Below are 13826 nucleotides of genomic sequence, written 5' to 3' on the forward strand. Positions count from 1 at the left end.
TCGGGGGTGGTTTTTGGAAGCACCCGATTAGAGCCGTAGGCGCCCAAAAAGGTGAACAGCAGGCGCAATGCAGTTGCGTTCACTGATTACTCAGCTGTGTGTTAGCAAATTGAAGGAATTTGCTTTGCGAACACTGAACCACCTCTCAGCCAATCAGGGGCTCAGGTGTGTTACCTGTCACCTGAGTGGCCGAAACGTCAGGCGCTGAGATTGGATGTCTGGGATGTTTGATAGAGAGGATGGAAGAAGACATTGAGGCGCTTGCAGGACACCGCCGTTGACCCGCTGTGAGACAGGTAAGTGCCGGGCGATGTACACTGGCAGCATTTATTTGATGGGGCACACTGGCTGCGTTTTGATGGGGCACACTGGCTGCGTTTTGATGGGGCACACTGGCTGCGTTTTGATGGGGCACACTGGCTGCAATTGATGTGGTTTTTTTTTTCAGTTTGTTTATGCTCCCCTCAAACATTTGGAGCACCAGTCACTACTGGTACAATCCGATTATACATTCCCTGCACAATCATCCCCAGCCTTGCAAAAATCATGCATTTTGAGGATAAACCCAAGCACACCAATCCAGTTAGGTCCATATTTTAAGTAAGATGTATCATTATTATTATTTATTACTACTGCCACTACTGTTTTTAGCCAATTGATGAACTGAAATGTTATATTTAAGTCAGATTTTCACATTTTTCCGAGGTTCTTATATATGGATTATCTATTCAATGTTACCTGAATTTCTATTTAATTTTTTTTACCATTGGGTACTTGGTTTCCTATATTGTACTGGTATGGAAATATCCTTATGTTTTTTTTCTAGCCCTGATGAAGTGGGCATTTTTGGACCCCCTAAAACGTGTTGACTACTTTTTGAGTTGTTCATCTGACTTTTTTTTTTTTTTTTCAAATAAAGTTGTATCTGGACCTTTTGAGCAGTGGTGTGGACCTTCAATTTCCATTTTTGTTACTAATGATAAAGATGTCTACTTGCAAGCCTTTCAGGATACAGTTATAGAGAATGGACTGTGCCATGTGCAGTACTGATGGGCCCTGCATGTTCAGAGGAGGTCAAATGGATGACTGGCAGCACCCCCTGATCGGCAAGGAGGAAGACAGGACAGAGTTCTGCCCTGTCAGCAGGGATGTGCTTTTTTTGTTTTGTTTTTCCCCCTGCAAAGCTTTGAATAAGAACCAGCAAATCCATTAGTGAAAGCACCTCACAGTACACACATAAGCACATTAGACACACATTTGTAACCCTTTGATCATCCTAGATGTTTAACCCCTTCCCTGCCAGTGTCATTAGTACAGTGTCAATGTATATTTTTAGCAGTGATCACTGTATTAGTGTCACTGGTTCTCACAAAGTGCCAAGTGTCAGACTGCCTGCCATACATGTCATATATTTTTACAGAATAGTATATGTAATGAATTTGTGTGTCTGTGAGACTATCACTTGTGACACAGTAGTATTTTGTAGGTATAAATTAGCATTTTCATAAGGAGGTCACCGATAACAGCTGGAAACCGGCATTTTTTGACATGTGATGAGCTGTGATTGGACACAGCTGATCACACGGTAAAGGGCTGCTGTGATTGGACCTTTACCTCTATCTGCGATCAGCTGTGTCTGAAGGACACAGCGATCACAGGGCGTGCCTGTTGAGTACCATGGGGGCACTCGGCGGGGCAGGGTTCTGGGGGGCGTCAATAGACGCCCTCCAAGAAATGTGCGACCATGCTGTAGCTGTCTGTTGGCTATTGTGCTTTCGGCAAGAGATTAAACCTATTGTGTTTTTTTTTACATTTTTTTTTTTTATTATTATTATACAGGATTTATAGAGCGCCAACAGTTTACGCAGCGCTTTACAACATTGAGGCAAACAATACAATTCAATACAGGGGGGAATCAGAGAGCCCTGCTCATTAGAGCTTACAAATTGAAAGTAAGATTTCAGATACAGTTTCCGTAATGTATTACTGTAATTACAAATTGCATAATCACTTTTATAAAGAAATTAAATGCTGAAACACTGAAAATATTAGAACTTTTGCTGTCGCTGGTCTATGAACTTCTATGAAACGTGTCTTTAATCTGACCGCAGAGGAATGGAGCAGCTTAGAAACTGATGAAGACAAATTTGAATTTCTCGCCCCGAATGTTGTTGCTCCCATTTTGTCACCAGCTATACTGTCTCATTTGCTTCTGCTTAGTGGTGGGCTATAAAATTATGAAAATGAATAATGCAGCAAACCACTAACAGATAAAAGACCCAATTTCCCCAAAAAATAATGCGTTGAAGTTGCAAGATTTCAGTAAGAGGGTTTTAGCGTAGAGATGAAACTCATCTGCCTGACACATCACTGCAGTTTATTGGGCATCTGATTTAGTGTATGTGTTTCCTGTACTCTATAAAACGTACAATAAATACACTCATTCTACTCCCAAGCCTCTGTGTCTGTTCATTGTTATTTGAGGAGGTTCAGACGCATTAACAAAAAACAGAGTTTTCTGCCAAAAGTGCTGATATAGTCTTGGCTGCACACCCACCACATCCAGTGAAGCATGTTTAACTTACTGGTTTATTGTAGACACACCTCTACATGTGGATTCCTTTATTCATCAAATGTAGTTTTCATATCCAACTTTTTCAATAAATATGCAGACATAGCAACGATGTGAATATAGATTGTTGACAATATATACAGTATATGGCACCTAGGTTTCTCACATACACATGGCGAGGGGCTCCAGGTTTTGTGTGATATGGCAAAAACTATTTTTTTTTTTCTGAATCTTACATTAGTTGTAAAGGATAACATTTTATTTTTAAACAATAACGAATATGTTCTACTTGCCTACTCTGTACAATGGTTTTGCACAGAGAAGCCCTGGCGATCATGGTTCCCTCCCCCTCCTGCCAAGTGCCATAGCAAGCCACTTCCTATGGGGGCATTCATGCGGTTTCGCTCCTGAACCAGCTCTGTGTGTCCATAGACACGCAGAGCATGGCTCAGTTCCTTGCCGCTGGCTGTGATTGACAGCAGCTGGAGCCAGTGGCCTCTGCTCATGTGCACAGCTCTGGATTAGGGATGAGCTCAGGCGTGTTCGCATGGAACACGTGCAGAGCCTGCCAGGAAGTCGGCGCAGTGCTGTGCTAGTCACAGGCAGTGAGACATTTCCCGATCTCTGCAGCCGCACATCGGGGCAATGTCTCACTGCCTGTGACTGGCGCAGCACTGCGTCGACTTCCTGGCGGGCTCTGCACGTGCTCCATGCAAACACGCCTGAGCTCATCCCTACTCTGGATCAAGATCGGGCTCAGGTAAGCATAAGGGTGAGCTAGGGTGGGGGGAGCTGCATACAGAAGGTTTTTAACCTTAAAGCTGCTCTCAGGTCTGTGATAAAAAAAATCTAAAGTCAGCAGTAGAGCTGCACAATTAATCGTTTAAAAAATCGTGATCTCGATTCAACCACACTGATGATCTCTATTGCAGAGTTTGCCGATTTCTTTCATATAACGAGTGGCTCTAGAGACTTATCTGCTCACTCAGCTGTCAAAAGAAAACATCCGGGCAGTCTGCCAAGTTTTTAAAATGAAACATTGTAACTAAGGTCAGCACTCCGACATCGGAAGCTCATGTTGCATGACGTGCGAAAATCAATGTTTCCCTATGGGAGCCATCTTAACTGGTCCGACATAAGTCGATCCGACTTTGAAAATGCTCCCTGTACAACTTTGGTCCGACTTTGATCCTACTTCAGCCAACTGACTATCATTGAAGTAGGATCAAAGTTGGATCCTTGTCCTAACCATCCGACTTTGGCGTCTGACATTTATTTCCTGCTCCCTGCTGTAGCACCTCCCATTGTGTGTTAGTACAACTTGTCCTTTGACCAATCAAAGCTATCTGAAAAGTCACATCAAAGTAGTATCCTGTTCATGAAAGTCGGATGGATGTAGGACTGATGTTGCAGAGCAAAGTAGGATGAAAGTTGTACTACTGTGGTGTAGTATGGTGTGAACCTGGCCTAACTCTTCCTTCATGGAGATCAAAGGGAAACTTCTGTGTGTAAAGAAAAAAATCCAGGCAGTCTGCCAAGTTTTTAAATGACGTGTAAATGCAGGAAGTTTAACCACTTAAAGTCTAAATCTTTTTCTGACACTTGTTTCTTAAGTTGAAATCAATATTTTTGCTAGAAAATTACTTGGAACCCTCAAACATTATATATATTTTAGCAGAGACCCTAGGGAATAAAATCTCAATTGCTGCAATATTTTATGTCACACTTTATTTGCCCAGCGGTCTTTCAAACGCAATTTTTTTGGGAAAAAATACACTTCAATGAATTAAAAAAAAAAAAGAAAGAAAAGAAACAGTAAAGTTAGCTCAATTTGTATTTATTTAATGTGAAAGATGTTATGCTGCGAGAATCGTGAGCGAATTGTGATCTATCTTCTAAGCAAAAAAATCATGATTCTCATTTGAGTCAGAATTGTGCAGTTCTAGTCAGCAGCCACAAATCCTGCAGCTGCTCAATTTTAATAACCAGACACTTGCCTGTCCATGGATCCAAAGCCATCTTCGCCCGGGCTAGATTTTCACTAGCATTTGGGTTTCTACTGCTGATATCTTAAGTATGGGCAGTCGGCTGCCCTTGTGGCTTCAAAGCCGGCTGCCCACTGCTCATGTGTGAGCCTCACTGCACTTTGAATAACCCCTTTAGTTTTCTGGGACCTGTTATGTGTCCCAGAAGACTGAGGGGGGGGGGGGGTAGGGGGAGAGGAGAACTTCCACTCGGGTCGCCTAGTGAAAGTACTTACCAAAACTAGGTCCCCGTAAAATTCAATGGAAATGTCCAAAAAGCACAACATGACATTTTTTTTCTAACTTTTTTATTTTATTTTTTTAAGCATTTTGTTGCATGTTTTCTGCTCAAACAGCAGCACTCCACACCTTCTAGTTGAAACGCCTGACAAAAGCTGCAAAACAATTCTGATCCAAAAAAACACTCAAAAACTTTGAAAAAATAAATAAATGCTCGAAAACATGAAGCTTAGGTGTGAATGTAGCCTGAAGATGCAGGACAAACCTACTTGGACTGTTCTTAGGGAGTCCTTGTCTTGTGCTTGATTTACCACTATAAATAGCAATTGAGTCTGTCCCCCATACACTGTATAGTATAAGACAATCTTCTGCTTGAGAGCGTAAATAACTTTTAGCACATAGAATATATTTTGCCTTTTTGTAGAACTCCCACTGACTAATTGCAGAATTTAGTGTAGTGGACTTTGCCCAACTCATTGGTATATACCAGTGGACCGCAAACTGAGGCCTGCGGGCTGGATGTGGCTCTTTGCTTGCCTTTATCTGGCCGATGGGGGACTAATCCTCCCACTGGACACCAACGATGGGAGACTAATCCTCCCACTGGAGACCAACGATGGGGGGACTAATCCTCCCACTGGAGACCAACAATGGGGGGACTAATCCTCCCACTGGAGACCAACGATGGGGGGGACTAATCCTCCCACTGGAGACCAACGATGGGGGGACTAATCCTCCCACTGGAGACCAACGATGGGGGGACTAATCCTCCCACTGGAGACCAACGATGGGGGGACTAATCCTCCCACTGGAGACCAACGATGGGGGGACTAATCCTCCCACTGGAGACCAACGATGGGGGGACTAATCCTGCCACTGGAGACCAACGATGGGGGGACTAATCCTGCCACTGGAGACCAACGATGGGGGGACTAATCCTGCCACTGGAGACCAACGATGGGGGGACTAATCCTGCCACTGGAGACCAACGATGGGGGGACTAATCCTGCCACTGGAGACCAACGATGGGGGGACTAATCCTGCCACTGGAGACCAACGATGGGGGGGGCTAATCCTCCCACTGGAGACCAACGATGGGGGGGGGGAGCTAATCCTCCCACTGGAGACCAACGATGGGGGGGGGAGCTAATCCTCCCACTGGAGACCAACGATGGGGGGGGAGCTAATCCTCCCACTGGAGACCAACGATGGGGGGGAGCTAATCCTCCCACTGGAGACCAACGTTGGGGGGAAGCTAATCCTCCCACTGGAGACCAACGTTGGGGGGGGGGGGGAGCTAATCCTCCCACTGGAGACCAACGATGGGGGGGGGAGCTAATCCTCCCACTGGAGACCAACGATGGGGGGGGGGAGCTAATCCTCCCACTGGAGACCAACGTTGGGGGAGCTAATCCTCCCACTGGAGACCAACGTTGGGGGGAGCTAATCCTCCCACTGGAGACCAACGATGGGGGGAGCTAATCCTCCCACTGGAGACCAACGATGGGGGGAGCTAATCCTCCCACTGGAGACCAACGATGGGGGGAGCTAATCCTCCCACTGGAGACCAACGATGGGGGGAGCTAATCCTCCCACTGGAGACCAACGATGGGGGGAGCTAATCCTCCCACTGGAGACCGACGATGGGGGGAGCTAATCCTCCCACTGGAGACCAACGATGGGGGGAGCTAATCCTCCCACTGGAGACCAACGATGGGGGGAGCTATTTCTCCCACCAATGATATGTTTTACTCTCTCTGGTCACAGTCCGGCCCCCCTAAAATCTGAGGGACAGTAAACTGACCCTTTGTTTGCAAAGTTTGAAGACCCCTGGTGTATACAGAGGAAGAAAATGTAAAGGAAACATATCTTTGTAAAATGTATCTATTGGCAGGTATACAATAAGTTTCAGCTTTTAGGCTCCATGCTCCATGCTCCACGCTCATATAGAGCATTTTTTTGTACAAAGTTTTGATGAGTTTAGGAGGGGTTTTAAAAAAAATAAATAAAAAATAAATAAATTAAAAATTCTGCCAGAAAGCTCTAATCAGAAATGCGATCCAGAAGGTTTTTTTTTTTATTCTGTCTCTAAACGTTGAGCTCAAAACATGCCTGTAAACATCCTAATGTGCATAGACATTGAACTGCTTCTACAGGCAGAACACAACTCCTGCAGATGCAACGTTTTTAAGCCAGTGTGCATGGAGCCTTACCGATGCTGAATGTTAAGGCCTCATGCACACCGAAGCTGATAAACTGAAGTTTTTTGGGAGTTTTGGCTTTTTTTTTTTTTATAACAGCCCTTAAACTCGCCTGTATGCTATCCTATGTGTCCATGTACATTATTTTTTTATTTTTTTTTACGTTTATGGGCTTTTGTCTGAACGGCCTAAAAGCGCGCTCGAGCAGTTCTTCTTCTGACCACAAAAAACTTGCATAAACGTGCTTTTATCAGTGTTCAGAGTTTTTTTTTTTTTTTTCTTTCATTGCAGAGCTAAATGTAAGCTGGGTGTAATAAAAAAAAAAAAAACACCCAAAAGCTCTGACGCTCAAAAAAGCGCATAAACGCGTTTAAAAAACACTGTTGAAAAGCACGCTTTTAAAACGGCGCTTTCCTGCCAGCAATCCGGCATCCAGACAGACTTTTTTTGAATGTCCTGTGTGCATTGAGCCTAAATTAGAAATTCTTTTGTTTTCTCTGAAAGGCTTTGTGCTGCTTTATAGATGGGCCCCATAGAGGTGAACAAACCCTTATAGCTAGCAGGCAGTTTATTACGGAAGCTGTGTACGGTAGAGAGAACGGTGTTACCCTGCTGGCATTGCAGTTTTTAATTCACTAGAGTGGCAAAACAGAATAACAAATATTTTGTCAGCTTTGACTGTTCACATAAATATCTTAATGGACTTGATTACACTTTAATTTAGCGCATTTTGGTTATGTTCTGTCTTCTATTTTTGGGTTAAATGCGTGTGTTATACAGTAAAACCAAATGCATGCTAGGAATTTATCTGATTCAGTGTACCATGATCTGTCACTAGTAATCAGTGTTGCCTCTTGTTAACAAATGTGAAGAAATTTTAACTTAATAAATTCAACAGTAAATGCCATACATGAAAAGAGCATTTGCTGCTCGGGTATAAAGAGAGCAGGGACGGACTGACCATTTGGCCACTCGGGCACTGCCCGGGGGCCCCGGGCCACTAGGGGGCCCCATTAGCGTTGCCAGCCTTATTAAAACCAGGGACAGTATGTAAAAATCTCTCTCTGAAATGTCCCTTACCGACATCCTTTTGGTCTAAAAATTCTGAGATCATAGCTGTCCCACCTCTCCAGTACCTTCTCGGCCAATAGAAACATGTCTGTGTATACTGTGTGTACATGTCTGTGTATACTGTGTGATTGTATATTGTGTGGCCCCATAATCTCTGATTGCCCGGGGGCCCCCAGTTGTCCACCCCTGAAAGAGAGGCAATTAATAGCATGTGCAAATCTATATAAGGGTCGATTGGCTTGTGTGTTTCAAACTAAGGATTGCGTTGTTAGCTATTTTTTTTTTTTTTTTTAATTGTGTGTGTGTGTGTTTTTGCATGTGTTATTGTATGCATTTTATATAAATTGGTAATAAGTTAAAGGTTTTTTTTTATCTCAAAATGTTGGGTTGCACCGATGCTAGTACCGAGTATTTGCACAAGTATCGGTACTCGTGCAAAAGCACCAATACCTGAAACCGATACTTTCAGGCCTGGATCTTTGAGCTGTCAGTGGGTCTTTCCAGTGCTAAAGAAGTCCAGTAATTGGAGCTGTCAAAAAAAAAAAAAACAGCAGCTAGCGATGTTTATTACCAACATTGCTCACCCCTGAAACACTAAAATAATAAAACATTGTTTCTTTTTGTCTATTTCTGTTTCTTCATCTGCAGATCAAAGGGCTGAACAAATGTTCCTCTTAATAACCCTTAACCACTTGACATTAGTGCTATGGTCGAATGATGGCCACAGCGCAGATGTGAATTCCTGGGAGGCTGTCATATGACGGCCTGCCCTGTGCACGCTCCCTGCGCACGCTGAGATCACCGAGTCACTGAGACTCGGGTGATCACCGATCGGTCCCGGCCCCTTACCATATGATCAGCTGTCAGCCAATGACAGCTGATTACATGATCAAAACAAAAGCTTGGTGATCATTTTTTTTTTATTTTATTTTTTTTTCTCCTCAGCGGAGAAGAAAAAAAAAAGCATAATTGCAACCTGAAAGTGCCCACAAGTGCCACCTATCTATGCCCACCAATGGTGCCAATCAGTGTAACAGATCAGTGCCCATCACTGCCGCCTCATCAGCGTACATCAATGATGGACAAAAATTACCCGTTTTAAAATTTTATAACAAAATAAAAAAAAAATATTTTTTTTTTTCAAAAAATAAAAATCACACAGGTGATCAAAAGAAAGCTCTATTTGGGGGTAAAAGATAAAAATTTCATTTGGGTACAGTGTTGTATGACCACGCAATTGTCATTCAAAGTGCATCAGCGCTGAAATTTGGTCTGGATAGGAGGGGGGTTTAAAGCGGAGCTCCACCCTAAAGTGGAACGTCCGCTCATTGGAACCCTCCCCCCTCTGGTGCCACAATTGACACCTTTCAGGGGGGAGGGGGGTGCAGATACCTGTATAATACAGGTATCTGCACCCACTTCCGGGCATAGATAGCCGCAGATTCTGCGGGTACTTACGCCACTTCCTGCGGGGGCCCCCGCTGTCTGCTGGGAAACACACGGATCCCAGAGACAGCAGGGACCATCCTTATTGAGCAGCGTGACTCACGCATGCGCAGTAGGGAACCGAGAAGTGAAGCCGCAAGGCTTCACTTCCTGATTCCCATACCGAAGATGGCGGCAGCACCCGAGAGCCGATCGAGAGATCGGCTGCGGGTGCCGCCATCGCGGGCGCGCTGTGCGGGTAGGTATCCTTATTTTAAAAGTCAGCAGCTGCAGTATTTGTAGCTGCTGACTTTTAAAAACAAAAAACGGCAGAACTCACGCATTAAGTGCCCAGTAAGCAAGTGGTTAATTTACTCTAATCAGCCTTAATTAACTCCCTATTCTCCTCCATTTAATTATGACTTTCCTGCTTTTTTTTTTCTTCACGTCTATTTTATAAACGATAAACAATTAACTTTTTTTTTTTTTTTGTTTACTTTGTTAGTGAATGTTTTTACACATATATACTAACATATATTTACACATTTCACATTGAAAAAGCGCTAAATTTAAGAAAATCTATTTCATTTGTAACTTTTCAATGCTTTGTACCATTGCCGACAGCTGAAGTTGAAACAAAACAGTTGCGGTAGGTATCGATAATCGGTATCTGCGAGTACAATAAAAAAAAAGTATTGGTACTTGTACTCATTGTAAAAAAAAAAAAAAACGAATATTGGTGCATCCCTATTAAAATGGATACAGCTGAGTTACACACTTAGGCCCCATTCACACAGGTGTACTGATATGTACATCCATGCGAAGGGCTGCCTTCTCCTGTGCAGGATGCAGAGGTGATCAGTGCAGGCAGTCCCATTCATTTGTGTTGGGACACAATGGCTGTATAGACACAGCTGCTGATCCCAAATTGACAGCTGTCTGTGTGTGCGGACCCAAATGCACACTCTGTGTTTGGGACCGTGTACCTGCATCACTGTCAAACTGAGACCAGCGATTGTCCATACAGCCGCTGCTTCCCAATAGACATGACTGGGACTGCCTGAGTGGGTGTATGGAACACCTGTACGGCCATGTGAATGAGGCATGAAACTGCACGTATGTATCATTACCATTCATCGGGTTTACTACCCCTAAGCGGCAGCCTGGTAGCACTGCTTAAATGTGATTCATATTAGTACAAATCTCACCATGTACTTAAAGTCTATCTTTTTTGCAAAAAAAAAACAAAAAAAAAAAAACATCCTGATTTGCAGGAAACAAAAAAAGTGTGTTTAGAATTTTTTTGCAAATGAGCCTTCAAAGCATTGCAACCATGATCAGTGGATCACGGGTGCAATGCAAAGACTCTTCCTTCAGCTACTTGTCCATACCAAGGTATGGACTTTAAAGAAGAGCTTCAGTCTCCTCCCAAAAATGAAAAGGCAGGTGCCGGCATATTGGGTAAGGGAAACCAGCAGTGAAGCCTCCTGACTTGCTTGTTCCCTACTGCGTGAGCCGAGCTGCGCATTATGAATGGTCCCATCGTGTTCTGGGACCCGTGATGTGTCTCACAAGGCTCCAGGGGAAAGGAGGATAGGGTCAAACTGCTGCGCACATCAGTATGCCAATCTGACCGGAAGTGGAAACGGGTACCATCAAAACCAGGTACCCCCCCAAAAACGTGTGAAGTGTAGCAGTGGGGGGGGGGGGGTGTTCCAATCAAGTCGAACTTCCCCTTTTGGGTGAAGTTCTGGTTTAAGCTAGAGAGCCGGTGTCAATGAACTATGAATGCGGTAAGTACTGCACTTGTGTTGCATCGATTAACTAGTTACAAGTCCATCTTCCACTGAGGCAGACAGGACTTGTAGTTTCTTTTTTTACATATATCCATGAATGAATGATGTGGCTGTGTTGGTCGAGTAATACGCAGCAGCACCAATTTCAAATCTGACAGCTGGCTCTAGTATGTTAGTGCATTAATGGAACATGCGTGATAAGGACCTTAGATTGTCCTAATTTCCAGCCACTTTTCCCTGCTTGTTATCCTGTCACCACCCCCCATGCAGTTCTCATGCCTGTGAGGACCCAGACTTTTGGATTTGTTACTGCCACCAATAGAAAGTGTCCACTTAGCACAGGCAGTGACAATGGACACCCAAAGAAGGACCCTGTTGGATGTAAACAGAAGAGGAGAGAAAGCTTGGAACTTGAATGTAACGCTCTAGGTAAGTAAAAAGAACATTTATTAAAAGTGATCATGCATAGGAGGGTGGTGGTGTTTTACCCAGAGTTTGGCCTTAATGTTTAAAGTTCATAACACCGTTTTTGAAAAGTTAGGATTCATTCCCACTTATGCAGAGATTTCTACACTGGGAAACTGGTGCCCTCTGAAAGGGCACACAGACCACAATTGTTTTTCATGTGAGCTGCTGTGTTTTGTGGAAATCTGCAACACGTTTGCATTTTATCCGTTCCACACTGCAGCTCTGTTTCACTCTGCATTTGCACTGTGGTGCATAGAAATTAAAGTCAAGCCTATAAAAGTAAACAGGAGCTTTGTGCTTTAAACGTGCAAAGCTGCACCAGCCAGAACTGGCGCTTCGTCCATGGTAAAATTTGGCGTTTTAACTTTCAGGAAGTCAGAACCACCCCTTAACTCTTTCCCTATTACTTTCTGTTGCATCAAAAACATGGTATCCTGCTGGCCCTCTACATTAAACCACCAGCAGGTGTTTCTAAGCTGTTGGCCCTTTTCAGACAGGCATCCGTGTACACCTGCCTACCCTTGGGTCCGATCAGGCCCGGGAAAAAATAATGGGAGAGAACTTCATCTTCTTCTGTTTAGGCACAGCAGATCAGAGGGCAGCCAGGTGTAAAAAGACAGTGGGGTCCGTTTACTCCTGGTCACCCATAGAGCAGAGCGGGCTCTATCCTTGTCTACTCTGCAGATATTGAGCGGACACAGACATATCATTCATCCTGCTCTGCTCCGATCAGCAGGCAGTCAGCTCACAGATCCCCTACTGATCACAATGCAATCCACACTGTGTGAAAGGGGCCTTAACCACTTCAATACAGGGCACTTTGCCCCCTTCCTTCCCAGCCCAATTTTCAGCTTTCATCGCTCTAGCGCTTTCAGTGACAATTGCGCGGTCATGCTACACTGTACCCAAATGAAATTTTTATCATTTTGTTTGCACAAATAGAGCTTTATTTTGGTGGTATTTATTCACGTCTCCGTTTTTTATTTTTTGAGAAAAAAAAACAATATTTTCTTTTTTCTATTTTAAAAGAAATCCAATAAAATCAAATTTTGTCATAAATTTAAGCCAAAATGTATTCTGCTACATGTTTTTGGTAAAAAAAAATTCCGTTAAGTGTATAATAATTGGTTTGTGTGATCACGAACATATGTACACAAATGATCATGTACATATGTGTGCAGGTGATCACGTACATATGTGTGCATATAATCACTGGGACATGTGATTTTAGTGGGACATATGTGGGGGACATGTTTTTATTATTGGGGACATGTGTTTTTATTATTTGGGGACATGTATGTTTTGGGGACATGTGTGTTTTGGGGACATATGTGCGGACTGTGTTTATACTGTGTGGTGTGTTGTGTGTTTACACTAGACTGGTGATCAGTGAGTAAAAAGCTGTAAAAAAACAGCTCATACTCACTGATCATCAGCCGGCTGCAGTGATCTGCTCTCCTCTCCTCAGCGATGACTTCTGTGTGAGGAGAGGAGGAGCCAATTGCCTAGCAACCGGCTGTTTGTTTACATCACATGATGGCCATAATTGGACACGGCCGTCATGTGATCAGGAGGGCCAATCACAGAGCCCTCCTGCCAATCTGAGATGTGCCGTGTCCGGGTGACACGAGCACATCGGGATCGCGCCGCTGCGCGGGCACGCGCGCGCGCGATCCCGCTCCTTCTGAAGGACGTTCCTGAACGTCCTGTCAGAAGTAGACAGCTCCCACCCGGCCAATGCACATATACGGCCGGGTGGGAGCTGTCTACTTCTGACAGGACGTTCAGGAACCCACCCGGCCGTATATGTGCATTGGCCAGGTGGGAAGTGGTTAAAGAGGAAGTAAACTCTCCCACTCTGATGCTTCTTTTCATTTAGTCCATTATAATAAGTTATTATCAGACTATAGCCACTGTAATCCAGCCCAAATCGCATATTACTTACTGTTTAAAGAAACTTTAAAAAAACTTGTTTCCAGGGGTTAGGCAGCACCATCTTAAGTATTGTTTTCTGAGTCCACAGTGGAGT

General features: G+C 43.9%; 1 protein-coding gene across 3 annotated transcripts in view; it reads left to right on the top strand.

The window, feature by feature from the left end:
• PSD3 (pleckstrin and Sec7 domain containing 3) overlaps nucleotides 1-13826 on the top strand; it is an 857533-nt gene that overhangs the window by 345820 nt on the left and 497887 nt on the right. The window lies entirely within an intron of this gene.

The sequence above is a fragment of the Lithobates pipiens genome, unplaced genomic scaffold (genome assembly GCF_037356315.1).
Source record: "Lithobates pipiens isolate NorthernLeopardFrog02 unplaced genomic scaffold, aLitPip1_a1.2 Scaffold_13, whole genome shotgun sequence".
In the NCBI taxonomy this organism is placed as follows: Eukaryota; Metazoa; Chordata; class Amphibia; order Anura; family Ranidae; genus Lithobates; species Lithobates pipiens.